Here is a 1,252-nt window from a genome sequence, read left to right as displayed (position 1 = left end):
AAAAAAAAAAAGAGAGAGAAAAAAATAAAACTAATCACTGGGAGAATGTATAAATTTTTTTGTAGCAATTTCATGTCCAAAGCAGAAATGTTCAATGACTTATGTTTCTAATAATATGCCCTCTTTATCTTCAAGCACATACCTCCAAGTAACAAACTTAAGTGGTTCCCTGAGTTAGCACTTTGTGCTGAAAATTTAAAAGTAGAACAACCTATTGTACTGTTTGCTGTCTTGACTCTACCACTTGGAATGCTATAAGCTTCCCTATGTTAATGCTCCATTGCTTCTAGCTGACAGTAGAGACCCAAGGGCACTTGACAGTGAATATACCACCTACACTGGCTATCTTGATATAAAGGGCTGGAATCTCTTTGTACTTTTGTCTTGCTGCAGCAATCAAAATCTCTACTTTGAACTTTCTGACTTGAGAAGAAAGATGGGAAAACTTCCCATCTAAGAACTCCAAGAGGAATAAGCATCGTAAGGCATTTCCAGGGCACTCTGGGACAGATCAATTGTTTGTTTACACTCATTACATCTGTCTGGCTTCTTTGATGGTTTGGGAGACATTCTCATTGCCTAATCTTAAAGGTTTTCGGAAGACATGCTGTGTATTTTTACCTTTTGCCAATGACTGCAGAGAGACTGCTGAAAGTCATGGAGGCCACTGCAAAATGTGATGGAAAGCTGAGGACATTTCTGTACGTGTAGCTCAGAGCAACTTTCCTAATACTGTTGCATTTAATTACTCTGAGGAGAAAATCTTGGTCAGTACCTTCATCAGCCTTCCCAAGGAATAAAATCTTCATTGCCTATAACGTAGTAGCCCTCATGGTGGCATACTGCAGAATTAACTCTAGCCATGAAAACAGGACTGATCAATCACTGAAGTAAAAAGCCTTCTTACTTACAAAGAAAGACTTGCAGAACATATGCACAAATCATAGACTGAATCAGGAGAGCATCTCTTTTGCCATTGTCAAAGGCAACGAAATAAAGTATTTGTATAGATTCCGTTCTCATTGTAGATAAGAATGCATCAGAGTTCTTTTGGGATTTCTTTCTATAATAAACATTAGCTCAGTCCTTAATCTAATGATTACGTCTCATACTTAGAAAAAAGTTGGTTGTGTAGCATTTGCAGCTGGCTGCAAAGGAATCAGTAGCAGAACATTCATTTCTGCTTGACTTATTGGTGGTGCCCACTCAAACCTTCTGTATCAAAATGATTGCATCTCAGATAAAAAGGGCC

The sequence above is a fragment of the Meleagris gallopavo genome, chromosome 14, assembly GCF_000146605.3.
Source record: "Meleagris gallopavo isolate NT-WF06-2002-E0010 breed Aviagen turkey brand Nicholas breeding stock chromosome 14, Turkey_5.1, whole genome shotgun sequence".
Classification (NCBI taxonomy): domain Eukaryota; kingdom Metazoa; phylum Chordata; class Aves; order Galliformes; family Phasianidae; genus Meleagris; species Meleagris gallopavo.
This window is presented reverse-complemented; position numbering follows the sequence as displayed.